Source organism: Mauremys mutica, chromosome 4 (genome assembly GCF_020497125.1).
Source record: "Mauremys mutica isolate MM-2020 ecotype Southern chromosome 4, ASM2049712v1, whole genome shotgun sequence".
NCBI lineage: Eukaryota > Metazoa > Chordata > Testudines > Geoemydidae > Mauremys > Mauremys mutica.
This window is the reverse complement of record NC_059075.1, coordinates 77,313,665-77,339,638: the sequence shown is the minus strand read 5'-3', so window position 1 is coordinate 77,339,638 and position 25,974 is coordinate 77,313,665. Positions and strand designations below refer to the sequence as shown.

Genomic DNA, 25,974 nt, shown 5'->3' with positions numbered 1-25,974 from the left:
ACTGGTTCCAGGCACACGTGTCAGCGTTCAGTGAGTCTTAGGGGCCTTGGCATGAGGTGGCACCTAGTCTGCCAGCAGAACAATGTGCTTATTCAAAAAAGTTTGTGCTTGAAAGGTGCCCTGATTATTCAGTCTTCTTGAAGGTTTGGTTGATCAGGGTTATCCTGTATTTAAAATAACGGAAGCTCTATGCTGGAAAGTGAATAATTCCTTTTCATGCTGCTCCATAATAAAACAACTGGTCTCAAAATACAGCAGAAACTCTAAAACAAATAAAAGGAAATATTTAAGTGTATAGCACAGAGCCAGCTTGTGTGACAAGTTGTCATGTGGTGTACATGCCTCACGATGCCCCAGCAGCCAAAGTATTAAAGGCACAGCCAGCCACTGATGACTGGAACCCTCTCAGCATCTGACAGAATAAAAGGGCTGGGAAGCAGAGGGGTGAGGTGGCTACTAGAGGAGTGAGGAGGCTGGAGAAAGGAGCTCCTGCCAGCAAGCTACTAAAGAGCCACCCAGACATCACCCAGGATGGAAGTGACCTGCAGAGACCCAGGAGAAAGTAGTCACTTGGAATGGATTGTGAGAAGGAAAAAAAGTTGTAGAAAAGTTTCTTCACTATCTTCCACAATCCTAACCCAGGATTGGTTCATTTTACAGATTTTTTTTCCTGTTCTCATGATGAACTAGTTCCTCAAGAACAGCAGCATATCAGGTCACCTGGTGCCAGATTCTCTACAGTTTAAGCAAAACAGACATACAACACTACCCAATCATGAAGTTTCCACCGACTTACTTTTGGTGGCAGCATTTTACTTCCAATTTGCACTCACTTTGCATATATGTAAATTATTACACTAGATGAAGGGCACTGGAGAACAAGGTCCGTAGTCTATGCCCAGGTTTCTATGGTATATTCTCTAGTACTTTACAAGAGCCAAACAGGAGCAGTTCCACTACATTCCTTGAGAGAATCATCTTCCACTGGTAAATTATTCCCTAGCCTGGTAGAATTGGGATATTTTTCACCAGTAGGCCTAAAATCTTACTTTGCACATTTTTGTCCCATGGAATTCATGATGACTAAGATTAATCAAACAAAAATAGTCAGTCCTTTCCTCCTGGAGAATAATTAAATCATCAGATTTCCATTAGCACTCCAGCTTCATTTGTTTTCCATTCCAATCCCCCGCTTCTTTTAGTATTTATATTTTTTACACACCAGATGAGACTAATATTTGCTTACACTTTCAAAGGCGGTTAGTGTTAACCTATCTTCAGCTGCAAAATGAGATGCACATAAATAAAACAGAAGTCACAATACTTTTTCATGCTTCTACAGTCAAATCCACTGCTGAAGGCAGTTTCCTTTTTCTGGGGTGGTTGTAGGGCCTCCAGAAACATCAATGGGCATTCTTTCAACAGCATTCAAATGACATAGGACGGAGAATCACCATTTAAAAAGTCACTGACTTGTCATGGAAAATGTTTCTTAAAAAAACCAAAATATTATTTTTGACTTTATATAATTTGTTTTCCCTTGCATCAAAGACAATTATACATTTGCTAATTACTTGGATGGGAACAAGATTGGGTTCTAAACGAGTTTTGATCAGTATTCACATTTTTGGACTCTGAACCTTTTGAGATTCATCCCGTTACAACACAGGCTAGTGTGCTTAGAATACATTTTATCAGTTTTAAACTTTATCATTAGGAGCAGCTAAAACCCTAAGGTATCTGCTTAACAACTGGCTAAAGGGGTTCACATATTGTGCAGGGCAAAAAAATGTAATGTAGTTGAGTCAACTGCAAATAACAGCTACAAAGTAGATACACGTAGACGTACAAATGCCTCACTTTGAAATTATATTTTTATATTTTGTTTAGCTCACTGACAGTTGAGTCTCCTGACTGGAGGGTTATATTTTCAGTTAGGCTTGGTTATATTTTTTTTAATGGAATTTTTATTCCATTTCCACATTTAACATCCAATGACATCTTAGAAAGATATATTGCAAACAGAAAAAGAGACATAATTTCTTACTGAAATGAATTTGCTTCTTATTGCTGATAAAACCATCAGGGTCAGTCAGCGGTGCTTTAACCACCATGCAAGCCTGCTCAGTGTCACTGCCATTGCCTATCATCAACCCTTGCCAACACATACAGTCATCTGCTAAACCCACCTGTTGCATCTTGTCAATCTAGTCCATAAAGTCTTTGGTACAAGCTGTGCCTTAATATGCATTTTCTCATTATGCAGCACTAGAGCTTGTTGGGAACATGAATCTCTATTAATCAGGAAATGCCAACTTTTATATATTTATATTTACACACCTGGACACAAAGACATGAACCAATCAACTTAAAGGACACTGTCAATAGAAATTCCATTTGAAGACTTTCCTTCTACACAATATTATTAATCAGACCAAAAATGCCAAAATTTCCCAGGGAACAATAATCATGAAAATGTTTCTTTTGGGTCTATTGAAACATTATTGAAACAAAATGTCTACTCATTTTATGTTGAGAGAAATGTGTCTTTTTAACTTTGATATTATTGAAATATTATTTAAAATATCAGAATAAAATGAATCAAAACAATAGAGTGAAAACACCACTGTCTGAAATTAGAGATGTTTTGACCTTATTAAAAAGATAAAAAAAGTCAGCACTTTGTTTTATCTTTCATACTATTAAATATTTTGACAAAAGTCAACATGTTCACACAAATTTATGATTTTTTTTTAACTGAAAACTGTTCCATCCAAAAAGATTGTAACTCTTTTGCCCTGCACAAATAGACTTTTATCTTAACTGGGGCTTCTGGAAACTAGTGTGAAACAAACAGTTAACCACAAGCGGTTCTTTTTGCACATGGTGAGGAACATATATTTTAAGCTGGTGAGGCTTTAGATGAGAACACAAATACTCCTTTTACATTATCTAATGTAAGGGTTATCTAAGATGTCACATCACTGTCATTTGCCCTAATTCTTCTCCCAATTTTAAAATAAAACAGTAAAACATATAACTAACATGTAACTGTGCAGCTCACCTCAATATTAATTTGCTTATATATCATTTCCATATCTACAACCCTTTATCTGTTAAGAGAATCAGCTTTCCGGAGTTGAGGTTCTCTTTACATGTCTTTGTATAGCTCTCTGTACAAGTTTTCCCCAATTCCAACTGTTGGCACACAAGGCCTAAACCCTAAGTATTTATTATGGCTATGCCAAAAAGTAATGCTAAAAAGAGATTGTATAGAATTATTAATGAATAAGAACTAAACTGCTTTTCAAATTGAAATACTTTTAAATCATGACCTTTCGTTATAGTGGCATACGGTTGTTTTTAATTGCATATGTGCTTGCTAGGAAAAATCTGATTGCCTAAGAGACTTGAATAACAAGTTATAGATTAAAATGGAAACCACAAGAAAGGGATAAATAGAGTAAAAACATAAAAAAATGAAAAGGGAGACGTGATGGAATGTAGCCCATCTTAAAGTAGGTCAAAACTTATGCTAGAAATTGGTAGTGTATTAGGGCATAATGATTGAAGTAACCACACAGGGCCAATGCAATCATTTAGGCGATCACCTACGCTAGGATTTGGGGGGCAGCATTTTCTTCGGCAGCAACCGAAGCGGCCGGATATTCGGCCACCGCCGGCATTTAGGCAGAGGGAGCTGGGGCAGGGGAGCGTGGGGAGAGCCGCCTGCAGCAAGTAAGGGGGGGCACGTAGGGGAACCCCCTGCCCCAGCTTACCCCTGCCCTGCCTCCTCCCTGAGCACACCATGGCTGCTTCACTTCTCCCGCTTCCCAGGCTTGATTGGTGCCGCAAGCCTGGGAGGCGGGAGAAGTGAAGCAGTGACTGTGTGCTCGGGGAGGAGGTGGGCAGAGGTGGGCGCCTCAGGACGGAGAGGAGGGTGGGGAGCTGCCGCGGGGGGGGCGCCTCAGGGAGGAGGGCGCCTCAGGGCGGGGGCTCGGGGACGAGGGAGGGCGCAAGGTGGAAGTTTCGCCTAGGGCGCGAAACATCCTTGCACCGGCCCTGTAACCACACAAACTCTAATATGAGAGAAACAAGGGAGAAGTAGTCTATATAAACCCTTTGTGTCCTACTCCACCTCAGACTTTTTGGGGCAGGTAAGCTTGGCACCCTGGAATTGGAAAATTAGCCTTTTCTGTTTCATCTTAGACATCTCATCTATGATTATTAAATCAAACCTGAGCTTAACCAATCGATGTCTCAATCAATCAATAATCAAAAGAACCTTTTATTTACACTACTGAGATCTGAATGACATATATTCAAAATACTAATTATTGTGTAATACTATTAGAAATTTTAAGAAGTTTAATGTTTTCGATTAATAACTATATTTAGGAGTCAGCTAGACTGAAGAGGCAGTATTTGTTTGATGTGCACATAGTAACAATTGCAAGACAATGAGACAGGTATTCTGTTCTACTGATGTCCCAACACTCCAAGTATCTAACGCTAGTTCTGAATACAGAGATAGTGTAATACTATCAGTATTTCTCAGTTTTCTTCCTCAATAAAGTAATTGCCCCGATGGAGCACAGTCTCGTTCCCACTATGCATTGGGGATTTATTATTTATTTATTTTTGCAATGCTGCAGCAAGGACATATGCCTGTTGCAGAGTTTTAACATATTTGCCAATTAAATACAGATTCTCTGCACCCCAAAATACTTCTCTAGCGCTTTAGACCTGTTGAATGAGTGATGAATGAAAATAGACTCAAATATGCAGTTACACTATAAGGGACAGAAGAAACATCTAGAAACAAACATTTAATATTTGCAGAAACTGTACAGGGTATGTATGAACTCACAGGTTGTTTTATTGTTTATAACCACTATCTTCCTTTTAGCTTAATGAGTTGTTGCTTATCCCTACAATAAAAGGATAATTGTAAGCTATAAAAATTGTATTGTGACTACCTGAATGCAGAATGAGTCTCAGTGATGCCAAGACAAAGACATCCATCACAGAACATCTTTGCAGTTCACACTGTTGAACACTTTCTCTTTCTAGCTTTCCCTTTCCTCTCCTTCCACTTATGTCCTCTCCCACCTCCTATTCTCGGCAGTAGATAGTGCCTGTGTAAATTCACTATATTGGGAATGCCATATCAGATCAGAGCTGGTCCATTATTCTGCCCCCACAGTGGACACTCCTAGATATTTCAGCGGAACATGCACAATTATTGAATAACTTGCTAATGGCAAGTTTCTTCCCATCATCTAGGCTGCTAGGGGTTGGTTTATGCTCTGTACGAGGTCTCTGTATAAGTATAAGGTATCACATTCCTTACACATTTTTGTTTCATATTTAATAGAATTGTGTATGTGTTCATTACCCCTACAAATGCCTAATCCTTTTCTGAAGCCTTCCCTTCAATATTATCTTATAATCACACAGCTGCACATGTCAGTAACACATCATGGAAAGGCACATTCCCCTTTTCTCTCCTCTTTTCAGTGGACATTCATTTGCACCACAGCACGTTCTGCTTTCTGAGGTATAGGCCTTTTGTGGGGGATGTTGGGGCCACCTTCCTTTGTGAGAAAGTTGAAATTCTAACATGCTCCCAGTATGATAACCAAAATGACACCTTCAATATCTCGCCATTGAAACAGACTGCTATGTATGTTGGTTAACTAGAAGCTGTCAAATATATACCATAAATATGCCATAAATGTAGCAATAGGAAATCCCACAATGTTAATTTCTTGTTTCAGATAAGCATAACATGTGGCTTCTGAATATCCTTAACTTTTGGGTCTGCAGTAAGTGGGATGGGTTCCTTATGAGAACAGGCTCCAAGCTCATGCACAGAATTTCCTGATTCCAGTGTTGTTGTTTTTCCCTTTTTTGCAAAATATTCAGAGGTCTTTTTTTTTAAAATGATTTTTCCATTATTGTTAATTACTGGGAAAATATGATTTAACTGATGGCTAACTCATTTAATATTTGATATTAATGATTTTTTTAGATTTTTTTTTATTCTTGCATGTGATTGGTCATATAATTCGCATGGTATTGCTCGTACGTCATCCAATCAAAAAACAGGAATAATTCAGTTTTCAGTATATACATTATTCATTAACAGGATATTAATGTTAATTTTTGTTTTTTATATACATTTACTCCCATTTTTGCAAGAGTTCTCAATTGAAGAGATTATGAATGTGAGTGTCGCAAACTGACAGGCTGTGTTTCCAAGAATATTCATGAATACTTTTTGTGCTGTATTTGCCCATTTCTAATATGGCACAATGAAAAACTTTTTTCCCCCCCAGATCAAAGAAGGAGGAAAAAGAAAAAAATGCTGAACTAACTCTGAAAGTGACACAAGTTTGTCAATTTCATTCTTCTTCAAAGTGAAGAAGGAAGAGGGTCATTCATTTCACATTTCTATCTCCTGAACTTCTCAAAAATAAAAAACAAATGCAGCTGCAATGCAGCAAGCCTGAGCGGTCAGCCAAGAAACTGACAGTCTCTTCTGGGAATGAAAAATGATTGTCAGCATGAAAGATAGCTGGGTGAAGAGGCAAATCCCGCACTGTGTCTCAGTTTGCCTGTCATCATTTACTCATAAGGTCTGACCAGTTTGGGAAGGTATCAAGGGAGCAGCTGTCAAACTCAAGGCAGCAGAATTGTGTGGAGATGGGGGGAGAACAATGTAAAAACATCCTATTAAAATTATGATTGATCATGTCCTGTGTAATGGAGTCAAAGTGAACATCAAAAGTAGGCAAAGCGAGAAGGCAACAGTTCAAGGAAGAAATATTTAGTCACCCAGCCCAAGACTTTCAAAAGCACGTAACTCAAGTTAGCCTCCTCAATAACTAGTCAGAAGTGATGAGTTCCTAGCACCAAGCACTGAAGTAAATTGAGATTTAGAAGTCAATTCAGCTGCTTTTTTAGGATGTGACACACATTTATTTTTAAATCTTGAGATTTAATATTAGCAAATCACAAGATTAGCAACTGGAGAATACTTGATATTATGTTTTTCAAGAAACTCCTCCATTTTGGTTTTTTTTCCCCATTCCAAAACAGAACCATTTTTTCCCCAAAAAATCTCCCAGGAAACAAAATTAAAAACATTTAAGGTTGATCAAAATATTTTGTTTCCATTTTGACTTATATTTCATGTTCTATTATATAACTATACGACTGGAAGGAAAATGTGGCACCCAGAACTGGACACAATGCTCCAGTTGAGGCCTAATCAGCATGGAGTAGAGCAGAAGAATTACTTCTTGTGTCTTGCTTACAATACTCATGCTAATAAATCCCAGAATGATGTTAGCTTGTGATCCACTATGACCTCCCAGATCCCTTTCTGCAGTACTCCTTCCTAGGCAGTCATTTACCATTTTGTATGTGTGCAACTGATTGCTCCTTTCTAAGTGGAGTACTTTGCATTTGTCCTTAGTGAATTTCATCCTATTTACTTCAGACCATTTCTCCAGTTTGTCCAGATCATTTTGAATTTTAATCCTATCTTCCAAAGCACTTGCAATCCCTTCCAGCTTAGTATCGTCCACAAACTTTATAAGTGTACTATCTATACCATTTTCTAAATCAACGATGAAGATATTGAACAGAACCAGACCCAGAACTGATCCGTGTAGGACCCCACTCCTTATGTCCTTCCAGCATGACTGTGAACCACTGATAACTACTCTCTGGGAATAGTTTTCCAACCAGTTTTGCACCCACGCATAGTAGCTCCATTTAGATTGTATTTCCCTAGTTTGTTTCTGAGAAGTTCATGCAATACAATATCAAAAGTTTAACTAAAGTGAAGATATTCTACGTCTACTGCTTCCCCCCATCCACAAGTCTTGTTACCTTGTCAAAGAAAGCTATCAGGTTGGTTTGACATGATTTGTTCTAACAAATCCATGCTGTTACTTATCACTTTATCTTCTAGATGATTGCAAATTAATTGCTTAATTATTTGCTCCATTATCTTGCCGGGTACAGAAGTTAAGCTTCCCTGGGTTGTCCTTATTTCCCTTTTTATAGATTGGCATTATATTTGCCCTTTTCCAGTCTAATGGAATCTCTCCCATCTTCCATGACTTTTCAAAGATAATAGCTAATGGCTCAGATATCTCTTCAGTCAGCTCCTTGAGTATACTAGGTTGCATTTCACCAGGCCCTGGTGACTTGAAGATGTCTAATTTGTCTAATTTTTTAACTTGTTCTTTCCCTATTTTAGCCTCTTATCCTACCTCATTTTCACTGGCATTCACTATGTTAGACATCCAATCACCATGTTAGACATCCAATCACCACCAACCTTCTTGGTGAAAACCGAAACAAAGAAGTCATTAAGCACCATTTCCACATTTTCTGTTATTCCCTCTCCCCCCCCCCCCGCATTGAGTAACGGGCCTACCCTGTCTTTGGTCTTCCTCTTACTTCTAATGTATTTGTAGAATGTTTTCTTGTTACCCTTTATGTCTCAAGCTAGTTTGATTTGTTTTGTGCTTTGGCCTCTCTCATTTTGTCCCTACATACTTGTGCTATATTGTTTATATTCATTCTTTGTAATTTGACCTAGTTTCCACTTTTTGTAGGACTCTTTTTTGATTTTTAGATCATTGAAAATCTCCTGGTTAAGCCAGGGTGGTCTCTTGCCGTACTTCCCATCTTTCCTACACTATGGGATAGTTTTCTCATAATATAATATAAAATTAAATATAATATAAAATTAAAAACTTGAATTGAAAAGCCATTTCAAAACAGAAAAGTCAAAATGCACCATTACAAAAAGGCTGAAGCAAAATATTTCAGACATATTGAAATACCAATTTTTCCTTTCCCCCCAAAACAGAATTTTATTCAAAATTGACAGATTCTGTGAAACATTTCACTTCCAACAATAAGCATTTTCCATTGGAAAATGTTCCAACAGAAAACTTCTAACCAGGTCTATCTTAGATACTGTCAGAGAAAAACAATTTTGGAACATTGTGTCAGCTTTCCAGTAGGGATGTATTAGTTTGTATTCCATTACTGCATGGAAAATGAGATTTTAGTTTGCATTTTGTATATAAAATACTGATTTACATTACTTTGATTTGAAAGGTGTCCAATTTATGTATTTGTAAACACTCCAAAAATGTGTGCAAACCAAGATTTTAATCTGCGGTCATACAATGCATGTAAACTAAGTGATCTGTCAATTTCCTTGTTAATATGAAAGTGTATATATTTGATTTAACATGGATTTTCACATATTTACTAGTTGTCAAAGCAATGATTTGCCTTGGAGTTTTGGGCTTAAATTCTGAGCAGTTAATCCAAAATGTAAGGAGCCATTAGGACTAACATCTAGGACTGGGCACCAAGAATGAGCTTGGGGGAAAAGTGAATATATCAGTTGCACCCTAAAAATTATGTGAAGAAGTGGTAGCAATTAAAATGTAAAATTAAATGAAAATGCAATTAAAATTACTTTTAAAAGCAATTAGTGAGACTGTGGAGGAAGGAGAGGTTAATTTAGGTATATAGTAATTGGAGTTTGAGTTGTTTTTCCCTATGGGTGCTCCACTTTAGGTGTGTGCGCACATTTCTGCACATTTGGTTGGAGATTTTTTGTAGCAGTATCCATGCCTTGGCCCATACATCTTTTTGCTCTGATCTGAGGGCATACAGTGATGGGCAAACACACTACCACTATGTAGGGCTTCCGCCTTTCTAATTGGAGGTAACCAGACCTCTGAGGCCCTGTCCCGCCTCTTCCCCCAAGCCCCCCCCTTTCTCCCAAGACCCTGACCCTTATTGTTCACTTTTCTCCCTAATCCACCTGTTCCATTGTCTCTATCTTCTTTCCTCCCTTGGCTGCCTCTGCTCCAGGACTGGGACACGAGCTGCTGCAGTCTCACAAGGAGCCTGCCTGCAGGTAGGAGGCAGCCCTGGCTAAGCAGGGGCTGGTGCAGGTTAATGACCCGGTGCCTCCCCCTGTACCTTGGTAACTGGACTTTTGGTATCCAGTCAGTACATCTGACTAGATACTAACAGGTCCCCTTTTCTACCAGATTTTCTGGTACACAAACAGGTACATGGCAATCCTAACTGGCACCCAGACACAGAAGCCAATACCCATACAGGTGGCAACCTTACCACTCTGGTTCCTTCTCAACTACAAAATCTTGTCAAGGGAAGGACTCCTTCCTCTCTCCAGTGGTGGGCAGGTAGTGGAGACCTCATAGGGACAAAACATCTTGAAGACCTCCAGCTAATATACAGGAACATAACCTGAAGCATAATTAGTTGTCCCCATGGGTGCTCCACTTTAGGTGACTCCAGAGAAGCATTCCATCTATAGAAGTGGGTGCTGAGGACACTGATCCATTACAGATTGCAGAACATTCACACCAAAAGCTGCACTTGCCCCAGAAGTATCCATGATCACATCGTGCTGAGAAAAAATGTGCACAGATAACCAGACTACAGCATTACAAACATTTGCAATGAATATGTTCTTAATCAGGGCAATAGAAGTGGATTGTACCGTCATGGAACGGGCAGTCACTGTGGGTGGGGGATGCACTCCAGAAGCGTCTTAATATGTCAAAAGAACAGACACATTCCACCCAATGGTCTTTGACTGGCAATATAAGCTCCTTTCATTCTGTCTATGAAAGAGACAGAGTCTAGGAGATGTTCTGAAGGGCCTTGTCCTTCCAAGATAGAATGCAAGGGCTCTTCTCACATCTAGAGTACAAAGAATAACTTCTTCCCTTGAAGTATGAAGTTTTGGGTAGAAGATGGTCAACTGAATGTCCTGGTGGATGTTGAAGTCCAATGAGATCTTGAGCAGGAAGTGAGGCCTGGGATGTAGAGATACCTTGTCCCAGTAAAACCACTCATAAGGTTGTTTTACTGGGATAACCCTGCTACCCGTCTGGCTGAAGTAATGGCTATTAGGAATGAGGTTTTGAAGGATAAAGGCAGAAGAGAACACCTATCCATGACTCAGAGGATGTTGCCACAAATGCATTGAGAACTAGATCAAGGTCCCAAGGTGGAGCAGGTTCTCTGACATGAGGAAAAAGGTAGGTCAAACCCTGAAAGACATCAAGTCTTAGGATGTGCAAATACTGAAAACTCTTCAAATGGTAGGTGAAAGGCTGTAATAGGAGGCAAGTGGAGTTGAATGGAGCTCATTGACAAACCCAGGGTTTTTACATTCAGCAGATATTTGAAAATGTGAGTGAAATGTGATTTGGGAGGAGATAATGCTTGCTGAGTGTGCTAGGAATGGAATCACTTCTACTGGTTAATCTTTATTGTGAATGGTTTCCACTATGCAAGAACACATTCTGCACTTAATAATATTTTATTATTTTTATTATTACTTATAAAGAACATTTTTTCTACACCTGAGAGCCATTGAGGATCCAAGCCTTGAGATATAGTATATAGAAACTGTGGGTGAGTTATGCCCGGTCAGTAGGCTTGCTGTCAGAGGGAGGTGAAGAGGTGACTACAGAGATAGGTGAATTAGTTCTGGGAACCATCCCCACCCTGGCTATGCTTATACTAGAAGGATGATTACTGTTCTCTCATGCATTAGTTTATTCAGGACCTTGAAGAACAATGATGTTGAGGAATATGCATATACCATAGTTTGAGGCCAAGAAACAAGGAAGGCATCTCCTAAAGAGTTTCAACCATGTTCTCTCCTCACACTTAATCAACAATATTTTGTGTTAGACAATGTCACAAAGAGGTCTATCCCAGGGAAGCCCAAAGTGAGAAAAATCTTCCATAGGATAGGATCACTCAGCTCCAATTCATGGTCCTGACAAAAATGTTTACTCACTGTGTCTGCTATGGTGGTTTCCAGACCTGGTAGACGTACTGCCAAGATATTGATTCAGTAGGTTATGCTCCAGTTCCAAAATTTTATTGCCTCTGCACACAAGGATTTGAATCTTGCTCCTCCTTGGTAGTTGCTTTGTTGTCTAATGGGACTCTGTCTGCGTGACCCTTGATCTTGGGTAGAAAGTGACTGCACATTTAGTGAACTGCTCTAAGCTTAAGTAGACTGATGTAAAGAGGAAACTACTGAGACCCCACATGCCTTGTACTGTGAGGTTCCGAAGGTGAGCTACCCAGCCTGCTAAGGAGACATCTGTGGTGATGATCTGGGGGGAGGTAGAGGAGGGAAGGCACAGAAGAACAGAACTCCCCTGCAAATATTGTGGGGCTCCTTCCACCATAACCTGCAGAATCTCTGTATTGTGGGATCTAGTTCTGTTCTGAGAAAATTTCAGACTGTCTCAAGGTGGCCTCAAGTCTCTTCTCATTGAAGCTGGAGAAATGGAAGTTGCCCAGGTACACAGGTGTGAGGGTGATGTACCAGGGTGGAGGAAAGAGGGGAAGGAATTGGGCCACAAAATGGTAGCAGGTTTCAAGCAACATTCCAAAAAGAGGAACTTGAGCCTGTCTTTCCTCAGCATCCTGGATCTGCTCTTAAAGCCAATGCAGTCCTTGCACTTAGATAGATTGTGGAACTCTCCAACACAGCAGAAGAAGCTGGAATGTCCAACTCTGTGGGAAAAAGATCTACTTCAGTTTTGGCAGGCCTTGAAGCCTGGAATTTGGGCATACCCCCGAAGATAGAAGGCCACAGGCAAAGAGAGGCAGCCAAGGTTGGATGTGAGGGAATCACAAACACAAAAACAAAAAAGTGGGAGGGACTGCTGTCCCCTTTGACATTTCTCAGGGTACACTGGAGTGGGAATCACCTTATTATTTCCTACCTCCATTTAGATGGAGTCTAGCTCCTTAATATCACCAGCTTGACAGCCACTCAATCATTCTGCCATGGGTAATGCCAGCCCTGATTTTTGCCTTACAAGTTAACCCCAGTTCCCAAGTCTCTTTGAAGTGTTCCTCTCTGATATCTAGCTCTGACAGGGGCTACATACAGAAATTATGGATTCCCTGCTCCCAGAGGAACAGTGTACCCTGGTTTAACCTGAAGGCACTGCTCCTGTATAATGCACAGCACTTGAGAGCACTTACAATAAAACAAGAGATTTTTTTTTAATGAAAAACTCCACTAGAAACAAGAAAGTGATGTGATGTGAACAAATAGCTACAACATAAAACAAAAATCACAAGATACAAAATAGGGCTACATTTATCAATAATTACCTTTCCTAATAAAAGGTTTTCCATCTAGATGTCAGTCTGTTGCAGAGTTGGCTGACTTCACGGGAGCCAGGAACCAAATGTTTATGAAACACACCACCATTTCACAACATGTCTCCTCAATGAATGGATGCAGTGTGTCTTTCTCCACCGTGATATTCTGAATCAGTCTTTTGTCTTTATAATAGACTATGAATTATGTTTCTTTTTTACCTCCAAGTGGTTTCAGTTGTTTGCAGTTGTCTTTTATGATTTTCCATTGACTGGTCTGTGATGGGGCAATGGTAGACAATTGAGCCTTGTGTTACATCACGAGCTAACAAGAGATGAGTGGCAACTCTCTCCTGCATGAATAGGCCATCATCAAGTAATATCACTCCCTGGTGACTCCTTTTAACCTTTAGATGACAAGGGCATACATTTCAATATAGTAATATTATGCATTAAATACTACCCATACACAGATCATGCCAAGATTATGAACATCAGTAAGTTGCAAGCTTTCAATAGAGACCTTACATGTTACTCTTTATGGAAAAATAGCCTATTAAGAATTTATTTGATGTAGTGAATTTGTCAAGTTTGAGATAAGAGTTGTTTGCAAAGAATGGGGAGCCTTTGCTCAAGGATGCCCTTGTGTCTCAAGCCCCCAAAACACACACAGCATGTGCAAGGAATTAATAAATCAATAAATAAAATTAAATTGAAATAAAATAAAAACGATAAAGATAAGTAAGGTAGCTATGCTTGACGCTAATGGAGGTTGCAAAACTCCCTACTCAACTACCTGCAGCTAGAGGTGAACTGGAGCAGTGGTCAGCCTTCCCCTGGATGCCCTTGGGTTAGAGCACGAGGAAGATTACGGTGCAAGACTCTATGGGCACTGTTACCGAAAATATCCAAACAAGTGCCAACAAGGGCATGCACACACCTAAAGTGACAGCTACTTGAAATAGTATCTAAAACACTTCATTGATACTAATTACTTTGGAATGGTAAATAACCACCACACCATTTTGTGCTTCCATAGCACTTTCCTTCTGATGCTCCCCAAGCATCGAAAAACATTCATGAATGTGTCCCAACAGCCCCACTTTGAGGTAAATATCATCCACATTTTACATTTGAGGAAACTGAGTCATGATGAGGTTAAGGGATTTTCACAAAGCCATAATGAAATCTATGGCAGAGCCAAGAAAGAATTTATATCTTCTGAGTCCTAGTACTAGCTCATGCATAGTCTAGCCTTTGGGCATTTGCACATGCTTCTCCGTTAACTAGATCCCTAATTATCCATTTACACATTTCTGCATGCAGAAAATAAAGGCCTTTCTGTGGCTCCAGTTATGTATCCTATAGAACAATGTTGGATACAGTCTCTGAGCCGCTGGTACAACAAGCTTGTGATGTTTATATCTGGAACCGTTTTGTACCACTATGGGAAGTTAACTACAGAAGAGTTATTTGTTTTCAAGTATCTTAAATCTCCTGCTCACTAGATTAAACATATGATAAATAGCTATAAATATAAAAATCAGCAAATACAGAATTTGTGAGCAACTATTCACACTGAGGTATTAAAATGTTAAATGGAGACTAGCTGCAAAAAATAATTGCCAATATTTTCCTCACAAATACTAAACCTTTAAGTACCAAAAAAAGCAAACAAGCACACAATTAGGAAACTGACAAAATATTCTCCTGAGTCCTGCCATCAGCTGCTGTTCCTGTGAATACTTTTTGCTGTATTAACCCATCTCTAGAATGGAACGTGCTCCTTTCCCTTCTTGTTTCAGAATATTTCATGCACAACATATTGACAGCGTGTCAAGCAGTTTTTCCACCGTTAGAAACAGTTGATTTTAAAATGCTGTCACTGGTTGACATGCTGTAAAGGTGACTGAGTACTTGCAAAGGTAATAGGCTTGTTATTAACACCATTTGCTAATGAGTTACTGTAATATACCATACATATACATCTCATTATTGCTGGCACCATTCCAGGTCTAAAAGGTTGGCTAATATTCACTGCAGGGAAAGTGTCTTACTTCATGAATATTGTAACTAGGTTGCATGCTCTAGTTGTCACAGTTTCAGGATAACTGCACCTGTATTCCCCCTTCCTGGTCCTTCAAAGGAACCTTTTAAGGATTCGAGCTCCGAGCTGTCACCTCTCTTGAGTAGAGACCTGTACCCCTCTCCAGGGGCGGCTCCAGGCACCAGCACGCCAAGCGCATGCCTGGGGCACCAGCGGAGGGTCCGCTGGTCCCGCAGCTTCGGCGGACCTCCCGCAGGTGTGCTGCCGAATCCGCAGGACCGGGGACCTCCCACAGGCAAGCCGCCAAAGGCAGCCTGCCTGCCGTGCTTGGGGCGGCAAAATACCTAGAGCTGCCCCTACCCTTCTCCCTTCTGACCAAGGGTTTTAGGGCTGTACAGTTCTCTGCCTTATAATGTGATATCCCCAGCAAACCACTCTGCCTGTAGTTTATTTTCTCACCAGGAGCTATGACCAGTGTATTGCCAGCAGTTATCAGTTACCACACAGATCTTTCTAAGCAAGCAAATTTATTCTTAAGGTAAAAGCATTTCAGAAAAAAATATAATAAAATAAACAAACAATATTATTAATAAAAGTTCCTGTATGCAGGCTAAAACCTTACCAGAAGTCACCAATCAGTCTTATGGGGCCCTGTTACAGGGTTCTCACTCACTGCTAGTGCACCTCCTTGTGTTTAGATTTGGAAAACTGTCTCATGGCCTTGGTTGCCCCCTTCTGCTCTCTGCTCACTCTACAAAAGTCTCTCCTGGTAACTTGGCCCTCTGACCAGAACTCCATTTAGTCCACCCCTTCTGGGGTTACAAAATCCAAAAGGACCACTTTAAAATGCTTCTCTGGACAGTGTTCAGCCCCAGCCGTGGGCTCTTTGCCACTATACCACTGGCTGGCAGGAGAACTCAAGCCCACCTGCTGCACTACGTTCTGGCCCGGGAACTCTAACCAGCAATCCAGGTCTGCTCACTCCTCATCCCTGTTGCTGTTTTCCTGGGAACCTTCCTATCCAGCATCTCTCTCTTCCATTGACTGTTTCTGGGTTTACCATAGGAGCATTTTCTTTTACCAACGGCTACTTTATCCCCTTTCTGCAGGGCAGGATCTCAGGGTTTACTCTCTCCCTGGACTTCTTGCTTATCCCCAGCACCTCCCTCATCCCAATGAGCAATTGCAGCATCCTTCCCCTGCAGACCCCTTTGAACTTTCTGGCTTTATAGTGCTGTCCTAGCCATTCCTCACCGAGGCTGACCTAATTGGCCTCATTAACCCTATCAGAGTTGCTAAGGGATGCACACAGGCTGCCCAGAGGATTCAGGGGGCCTGGGGCACAGCAATTTTGGGGGCCCCTTCCACAAAAAAAAGTTGCAAAACTATAGAATATTATATTCTCATGGGGGCCCTGCGCAGCCTGGGACAAATTGCCCCATTTGCCCCCCCTCTGGGCAGCCCTGGATGCACACCCCATCACAGACCCTAATAGACCAAAGTCTTTCCAACTCTTCCACAAGGGTTGGGGCCCCTCTTGGAAAGAAGATCCTGTCTGTTGGCTGGATCAGAAAAAAAGCCCCAAATCAGTATAGCTTTTTATGCTGGAAGATCTTTATTGGCTGTTGATCTCTGGAAACCCCAGATTAAATCAGTATATGCAATTCTCCCTAGGGCATAGTACCTCTGCAGAGGTGTTTATAACCTGAGTAGTTCACTATAATCACCCCTGCTGTTTTTAGTTCCTGGAGGATCTAAAGACAACCCTCTCCCCTGTGTTTCATATAATCCCTGGCCTATGGTGATACCTAAACCATACATAACTGTAATACAATATGTTCCCTAAAAAGATACTGCATGGGGTTGCAATATCAGTCACAGTGTTTACCCAGAAATTCTCAGTGATTGCACAGATAGAAATTTGATCTTCCTGCTCTGAAAGCGAAGGCCTCTAATACTTCAGCTAAAGGAGAATCTCTTTTCATTTATAGCAACATACAGTCTAACACACAGTTGATCAATTCGACTGCCTAGTAGAATGCAGTGGGTACACAAGTGTCAGCCAGTAACAAAAATAGTACTTTGCACTCATATATCGACTGGATCACCTTTCATCTAAGGAAATCTAAGCATTTTACAAACCTTTCTCACAACAACTCTGCAACATTTATATGACTATTTCCTTTTTATAAAAGGATAAAACAAGGAGGTTAAATGGTCACACAGCAAGTCAGTAGTACAACAAGCATAGGACAAAAATTCGAACTTTCAGTTCCTGTTCTAACCACTAAATATACTGCTCTCCCTATTGTATTTATACCAATAGCCTAATCAATGGAAAAGTGAAACCCAGCAGGTGACATCATGGTCAAATGTCACGGACAACAATAAGAACTTTGTAAAATAAGAGAATGACTGTTGGCCCCAGCAAGCCTCCCGCTTTCCTAAAGTTAATTCAATTGGCTGGTTTCCTTCCCTGTGATTATCTATTATTTAAACTCTTCCAATTCTTAAGCTCATTGATCATTTTTAAAACTTCAGTAACTATTTACCTTCCGTTAATTCCTTGTTTATTTGAGAAATTCAATTTGAACTGGTCAAACCTTTTCCTTGAAATCCCAAGTAAAGCAAATATTTGAGGGTTTTTTTGGTTGTTTTTTGTTTTTTTAAGAAAACATACACCAATAATACCTTATATTTTGTTTGTAACGTTAAAAAATGCTTGAAGAAATCTAGGAGTGAAAGCCTTTGGAAGGGCAATTTTTATTTTATTATATAATTCATGGAGGGAAATCATAACCATAGATTTAAAAAATAAAACAAAACAAAACACCCAATTTCTTTTTTCCAAACTAAAAAAATTAATAGAAATGAACAAAATATTTCCTAAAAATAAACACTAAAAAAACAACAAAACTAAAACAGCATGACTTTTAATTCCTCTCTCTTCTTAATTGTTTTACTTTTGAAAACATATAAATATATGTGTAAAATACTATCCGGACCCCCATTTCCTACTTTGCAGGTCATGTTTTCTAGTTTTCAGTGACCTTTCTTGTAATATTTCTCTTCTCCACTAAAAATGTCCACTCTGTTTCATTCAGAAACCATGCAAAATCCTAGCAATGAAACCCAGGGGAAAAAACACTCAAGAAAGCCAGAATGACTGCACTTGCCTCTCCGTCTCCTATGAAGATCAGGCCCCTACTTCCAAAAATCCCCCGAGACGCTTCCTTCTGTGAAAAAATCTTGTACCAACAAACCTCAGTATGGGAAGAAACATCCCAGTTGTGCCCTACACCCTCAACCTTTAATTTTTAAAAGCAACATCCTGTCTCCTGGGTTAAAGAGGCCCACTCTACAAGCCTCACTCTGAGAACCCAGATCGCCACCCTAAATTTTGTTTGTGCTGTATTTCCATGCAAATTATTCTCCACTTCCTCACTGTCTTATTTGTCAGTTCAGAGAATGTTTAGAAGGCCCCTTTAAATGGTTCTAGTTCTGTACCTTCAACTTAGCAGACAATCATGCCAGACATGCTCCTGTCCATTAATCCATCATCTGGTCATATCATTCTTCTGGTGGTTTTGTTTTTTGGATGAGCTACAGTGCTAGTTTGCCAAAATATTGATTGTATAATCTTAATTCTCACCCAGAAATACCTCTGTTTACCTTGCATTGTCCTATTTCACAGGTTTCCTAACCCCTCCCCTAAACTTATGCCAGTTAGGGTTCTCTTGGGTTCTCAGTCACTTGCTATTCCAAAGCTCTTCTACCTTTGTTGTTCAACTGGTTAATGAGGCTTTTTGCACAGCTTGCCCTTTTTATCTGCAAAGCAACCTCAACTCCTCACAGTCAGTGAAGTTCACTTGCTACACTGTTTTTAAAAGGGAAGATGAAGACTCTTTTTCTCTTTTTAATATTGCATTTAGCTGCGCTCATGTATAATCCCTTTCAAAGTGTTCAGCGCCTTGGGATGTTGTTTGCATGATAAGGTACTTTACAAATGAGACTGAACATGAACATTATTAGATTTGAGGTTGTTCCTCATACACTGCATATGAGCAAATGCTCAGGGCAGCTGCACAACTCTCTTTTGCCCAGAGAACTGAAGGTGAGGAAGGGCTGATGGACTGGCAGTCTGCAGCAGTCAGAAGGTTCAGGAAGCAGCCTTCCCCAACCTTGGATCTTAAAATAGAACACTGTTGTGTAATGACCCCATTTGACTTAATGGCAGCACTTTATACTATGAACTGCACAAGATGATGTATGATCTCAAGCAGATGCTGGAGGCATGGGGGAATCAAACCCCAAACACTATATCCTGTACTCTGAGAGGATATATGAACCGATACAGAACATTGCTTACTCCACCTGACAGCAGTTCTTCTGCTCCAGTGCTGATAACAGCCACTTGGGTAATTTGGACAGAATCAAACAGACCATGACACAAGATTGTAAGCCCCTTGGAAAGGAACCATAAGGTCTCAATTGTTTGAAAAGTGCCAAGCCCACTACTGGTGTTTGATGAATACATTATAATATGAAATGTTTCATGTCAGATGTGAGCACACATTCCCCATAACAAAGAAAATGCCATCAGGCTCAGAGGCTAAGACACTAAAACGCATGGTTGAGCATTTTTTTTTAAAAATCCATAATAATTTTCAAGATTCTACTTTTTTTATGAAGGTAAAAGATCACCAGTTGGAATATCAAACTGTTTTCTTCATCTAAACAGTGCAAAAGCAACACCCTCCAGTTGGGGTTGTACCAACTAGCATCTTAAACTACACAGTGGTCAACCCACCATATAACGACTAGATGAACTCTCTCAGATGCTTTATGTATCTATGTTAATGAGCAACTCGGTTATGTCTATTGAAATTAAAGGACATTGCACATTGTGAATGATTCAGACATCAGGTTACAGGACTAAAGCAAAAGAGAAAAATCATGTCCAAACTCTGTGGCAGTTTGTAGAGGAGGGAGACCTCATATCAGGAGCAATCATCCAAAGCTATTCTGCACTGTGTTTTTAGATGCCTGAGGAGTTATGTGGACACTGGGAATTAAAGGAGATAAAAAAAATATGGTATAGTCAGAAATAAGTTTGTCTATGTCTTCCTTCCATGTCGCTTCCTGTTCACAACAACCTGTGGACTGACAATTGCAAAGACACAGCTCTCCTGGCTTGGCAGATAATAAGGGCATCTGTTTGTGTAGGAAATCTAGACCTGCTGTTTATATTTTTGACTCCTGCTAGCCTATACTAGCTGAATGCTTTAATTTGAGAAATGAAAGTGGAAACATGATAAGGTGATAGATAACTTTGAATGGTATTATAGTCAATGGGGAAGAGGGAAGAGTTTGTGTTTTGTTTTTAAACAAGACATTTTCCCCGCCTTACCATTCTGTCCAATAATCATAAAGCAAATAATAATCGTTATCACTTACATATCACTTCTCTCATCTATAGGTCTCATACTGATTAAGTGTTATTACCCAGTGAGTCAGTGAAAGATTTGAGAGTAGAACCTAGAGCCAGTGACTCAGTCCAGTCAGTGTCCTAACAACTGTGTAATGCTGAGGAGCAAGCGCTGGACAGAGGAATACAAGATATTCACACTCCGGAACCAACCACAAATGTACATCAAACATGAATCCACTTCACCACCCACAGCCCTAGAGCACATCACCCAGGGAGTGCAGCAGTGGCAGTCAATGGTAGACCAATGGGGAACAGCCTTCTCTTTCTTCTGCGCTCAGGGCTGGCCTCCAGCAGTGCAGGATTGTTCTTAGACAGTAACTTCTTTATTCAGCTATCCCTCTCCTTCCATTCACACAACTGAGGTGAGCACCCAGATTTGGACAGTGCTTTTCACACGAGTTCATTGTGATGAATCTCAGCAGGACTTAACTTATAGCACAGACAACAAAGCTAGTACTATGCCTCATAGCATTAAGATGATGCACCGCTTGAAGATACCTGCATATAGTAAACAGAGCAGAGAGTTCTTCTCACAGTGCCCAGTAAGATTCCCCACAAAAAATTAGCAATGTTTAGGACCAGATCCTCAACTGATGTAAACTACTATAGTTCCATGGAAGTGATTGGAACTACACTGATTTACACAAGATGAACATCTGGTCCTATGCAAGTTGCTTTATTAATCTAAGATTCATTTCAGTTTGTGACTGAACTTCCTACAATGAAAGAGAGACACAAAGATCACCCTCAAATCAAGGCAAAATATTCATAAAAGGCTACCTGCACTCTATATTGGACAAAATGTGTATTTTGCTGTGGCCAGCCGGTATGGTCTAGACCATATTTTCAACTGTACAAATTCTTTGTATTTTTTTAAAAGGTCTTGAAGAGCTCCTGACACCTGTGTGAAAATCAGGCATTTGGAGAGCATCAATCCTGCAGAGCACCGAAGCAGGATTCCTAGATTTAGTGCCTATATTTGGCATTGACCTACCTGGTATAGTGACACTACCATTTTGGTAGTGCAGAGGGGGTCCACTCGCTGCAAGAGAACCTCCTCATGGCCTGGCATATCATAGTAACTGTATCCCCATATAGCTTCCTCTACTGATGGCTGTTCTATCACTGCTGTGATCTCTCTTCCAACAACTCGGGCCGAGGGATATACTGGCCGCCGCTTCCTGCAGCCCCCATTGGCCGGGACCAGTGAACCGCAGCCAGTGGGAGCCACAATCGGCTGGACCTGCAGATGGGGCAGGTAAACAAAGCGGCCCAGCCCGCCAGGGGCTTTTCCTACACAAGCGGCGGCCCCAGTTTGAGAAACACTGCCTTACAGCAAGTCTTCGATCAGTCTCTGGGCTCCATTATCTTTATACCTCTTCAGAGGGTTTCCCCTCCCCTTCCTTGGTGGCTGGTAGGGGAACCCAGGCCCTCCCTCTACTGTAGGTTCCAGCCCAGAGATCCTGTAGCTGGCATCAAAGATCTACTCTCTCACACTCTTTGATGCCTCCCAGGTGTACTCCCTATCTATTCCCCACCCCCCAATGACTGCAGACTGACTGACTAACACACACACACACACACACACACACACACACACACACACACACACACAGTGGAATGAGGGGTATAAAACAGGTGACATAGAGGTTCCCAAACTTTTAAATTAAGTCTGATTGTTTAGAATCTTAAGACTTCAGAAACTCCTTCTCCCCCCCACCCCGTTTTTCTTGAGCCAGTAGGGAATTTTTGAACAAAGCTTTTTGGGGTCAGCAAATATCAATTTGTCAAAAGTGAAACTTTCTGTGGAAATGTATCATGTCTGATAAAAATTTCTCAGGTCCAGGAGGGAGAGACCCCATCACATAAGAGCTAGGTGGGAGATGTTCACCTGGGATGAGAGACTCCCAGGCTCTGCCTGAACCTGGGTCTTCCACTTGCCAGATGAGGGTCTACCCATGGAACTATTGACTACTCCAAAATAGGTGGGTCTCTCTTTCCTTCCCCCCATCCCCATATCTTTCTCTTCCTCCCTTCCCCTCATGTTTTTTTTTCCCCTCCTCATAAATACATTTAAGTGGTCTCAGTTTCATTCCTCACTGGAATGAAAATAAATAATCAAACCTCAACATTTTCCGGAGATTGGAATTCTTGTTTTCTGGCCAGACCTTTCTTTCTTCCTTTCTTTCTATCTTTCTTTCTTTCTTCATAGTTCATTCAGCTCCATATGCTTTAAAACTCTGAATGTAAAGGCAATGTAAAAATGCCTTCTGTGACTGCTTTGATACTTGGTTCACTCAAACTGAAGATCAGTGTCCTGACTGCAACAGTTTGCTGCAGATTAAAAAGAAACTATGTTGAGATCAGCTACTTCCAGTCTTAGCCAAGGAGATATTTGAAGTATTTTACTACTATTGCCCTGAGACAGCTTGTGGCAGCTCTCTGATTCTCTTGTCCAGATTGGTTTAGACACATTTCACCAAATGGAAGTGATCCATTGTCAGGTTCTTTGTGTGCAAGAGCGAGAACGTCTGAAGCCACATAGCTGGTTTGATTAATCTCAAATGTTTTTAGTGTGACAACAGCTATATTCGTCCTTACAGTGTTTGATAGAAGTTACAGCATAAATCAAAGCTAATGGCAAGCCTGGCCAGGAATTCAGAAGCACAAACACTACATATGTGGAGTTCATTATTGCAAACATTGGCAAATCTCATGCAGAGTTGGAGTTCGCATTCTGCTAAGTGTCTGAAACTGGAGTGTTTATCTGAACTACCCAAACCACTTAATTCTGCAATATTTGGTTGGAGATCTCATGACATTTCACATAGTTCCTGCTTCCATTCAGAACACTCACTCTCTATACAGCAATGTGTATATACACGCCCATCCACCCTGTTTATGGAGGTGGTCTCAATAAGATTAACTGAAGAAATGTGTAATATATTTACTATATGCCTGTGCAATCAATTGCATGCTTCAATTTATTTATCAAATGCCTACACTCTTTATCGTATATTTATGACTACATCACCTAATTATTACTCCATCTCCCATCTCTCCAGGACTTACTCTAACATATCAAATCCATTTGTTTACTTCCCCCACCCCCCCAAACACACACACACACACACACACACACACACTGAGATCTTTACAGTTGGATTTGAGGTTGAGAAGGCATCTGACTTACAGGCAGAGGGATATGAAAAATCTCAAATAACAACTCGGGAGGGAGAGGAGAGTAATTGTTGTTTACATAGCACTTTGAGATGGCCAGATGCAAACTGTAACTCAGTGGCAAAATGGTAACAGCTGCCAATATAGCCTCAGTCTGAGTGAGAATTAAAGAAAAGAAGAAACAAAAGAGAGGAAAAGCAAATTCTCTGTGGGAGTTGGTGTGTGTTTGTGTGTAGCTGGATGTAGCAGAACACAAAATGTCAGCTGATTATCTCCATTTACTATAGTAAAAAGGTATACTAGACAGAAAACAAGTCACAAGAGATACATACACAACAGGAATGATATAAAAATATGGCCTCTTTCCAATATACAAGAGAGGTAGGAATCTTTGGTTGTTTTTATTTATATGAAGACAAACCAAGTTACTGGGATCTGAGCACTCTGAAATTTGGGGATAATTTACAGTTGTATCAAACTCCTTGATTATCTTCTCACTCTAACCAAAAGCATTCTGTCCAAACAATCATTTACAGTGGGGAAGTTCAACTCCAGAGCCTTTCCTTCTTGGCTACATCTCTGATATTTAGGAAGTGTGATTGCGGAGGGAGCAAGTGGATGAAGTGTTTCACTCTGTATCTTCAGCAACAATTGCTTATAATAATAACCAGACCAAAAAAAAAAGGATGCTAATGCACATATATGAGTATGAATCCATACATTAACAGCATGAGACCATATTATTATTCCTGCAAAATGAGTGCCTGAATCACAAGAATTCAAAGGCACTTCTGTTTCAAATTACTTTTTAAACAGTATGATTTGTCTAACATATTATTAAGGGCTCTTCAGAGGAAAAAGGAAAAAATGGATTAATAGCAAAGAGCATATTGATTGAAGTGTAATTTCTATTATCACAGCTAAATTGCATTTTCACATGCAAGCTGGAGCCTTGGTAAACAGAGATTATTTTTGCATGTGTCCCCTTAAACATATTGTTGCTCATTTTTGTGTTTTGTGTTGTGTCTATTTTATATTAAATTGCAAATAGTAGTACATCTTGTACCGGTAATTAGAAGTCATTTCTCTTACAAGAGAGACACCCCCTGCTATCATCCCTCAATGCATTCAATTTACAATGAAACTGTCAACATAAAAAAAAACATTGGAAGATATTCCTTATATGGGTTCCCACTAGCACCACCCAGATTATTAAAAATGAAAGAATTTTTAAAATGCTCAACAGCAGCAAGGTTAGGCCACTGCTGAAAGTGAGTGGGAGTTTTAACCTTTATTTAACTGGGAATAAAGACAAGCCAATGCAGGGTGTTTTGGAAAATCCCAACACTGGTGCATGTTTAATTATCTTGTTCATTTTTTTTGGACATCACTTACAGTTTGTCTACATTGTAGTTTGTATAGACATACCCACATTAGCTGCACTCTAGGTAGCTCACTAAAAACAGACATGAGAACACAGCGACAAAGGCTTCAGCCTAGACTGCACAATCCTGCCTGACCCCTCGGGATACACATATGTTTGTCAGCCTGTGCTGAAACCCACACCTCTGCATCCTCACATCTATTTTGATTGAACTCGCTAGATTACAGCTACCACAAGAACGTCTACATGTGCCGCCAGAGGCAGAAATTTTGCGTATAGGATGTGAATGATGTGCTCCACCCATTACGCTTGCTCCCACTGGTGCCCTGGCTCTGCTGTGTATGCTGATACAGAGGTGGAGCATGCCCCTCTTTATCTCTGCATCCTTCTTTTTCTCCTGGTCCTCAAAGGAGAGTGGGAGCAAGTAATCCCTGTGCAGCCCAGAGGGCAGAGGATGAATGGACTGCTACTGTATGCAGGTGTGCAAGGGGATTGGGACGCTTCTTTTTCAACCCTCCACCCCAGGATCATATAGTCAGTAGTTTCATTTTTATTTTTAAACTGCTCTATGGTCAGTTTCACTCATTCTAAAACAAGAGTGCATTGGGTTTGAGACCTCAGCATTGTAATAAGTTTTTAAAAAATTAACTTAAA

At 40.3% G+C, this 25,974-nt stretch overlaps 1 protein-coding gene across 3 annotated transcripts in view; it reads right to left on the bottom strand.

Moving 5' to 3' along the window:
* The window catches only part of LRRC4C (leucine rich repeat containing 4C), a 569,742-nt gene that overhangs the window by 502,405 nt on the left and 41,363 nt on the right, over positions 1-25,974 (bottom strand). The window contains exons 3-4 of one of the 3 annotated variants that reach the window (XR_006579326.1): positions 22,881-23,090; positions 20,139-21,254 (exon numbers count right to left, since the gene is read on the bottom strand). The exons of the other annotated variants lie outside the window; for them this stretch is intronic. The gene's annotated coding sequence lies outside the window, so the exon portion shown is untranslated. Of the gene's footprint in view, positions 1-20,138; positions 21,255-22,880; positions 23,091-25,974 lie in introns of those variants that run through there. 3 annotated transcript variants of the gene reach the window in all.